The sequence below is a fragment of the Camelina sativa genome, unplaced genomic scaffold, assembly GCF_000633955.1.
Source record: "Camelina sativa cultivar DH55 unplaced genomic scaffold, Cs unpScaffold24911, whole genome shotgun sequence".
NCBI classification, from domain to species: domain Eukaryota; kingdom Viridiplantae; phylum Streptophyta; class Magnoliopsida; order Brassicales; family Brassicaceae; genus Camelina; species Camelina sativa.
The window spans coordinates 1-253 of record NW_010945888.1 but is presented as its reverse complement, the minus strand read 5'-3'; the positions used below and the strand labels follow the sequence as shown (position 1 = coordinate 253).

The 253-nt window shown below is 44.7% G+C and overlaps 1 long non-coding RNA gene across 1 annotated transcript; it reads left to right on the top strand.

Moving 5' to 3' along the window:
* Positions 1-205, top strand: LOC104775642. Its single transcript, XR_766025.1, has 2 exons — positions 1-44; positions 133-205. It is a non-coding gene; the product is annotated as an uncharacterized LOC104775642 (long non-coding RNA).
* Positions 206-253: the final 48 nt, after the last annotated feature.

The following is a 253-nucleotide window of genomic DNA, read 5'->3' as shown; positions in this document are numbered from 1 at the left end:
TGAGGTTTTCTTCTACCTTGCTCAGAACAATGTCATGTTTGAAGGTATGTATTCGTTATAGAGTGCGTCTCTTAATACGACTTGCAAATGTCTGAAAATTACTAAGGAAAAATTCACCATCTTCTTACACAGGTATCCTCCTGAAACCGAGCATGGTTACTCCCGGAGCTGAGTGTAAAGACAGAGCTACTCCTGAACAAGTTTCCTCATACACCCTCAAGCTCCTCCGCAACAGAGTCCCTCCCGCAGTCCC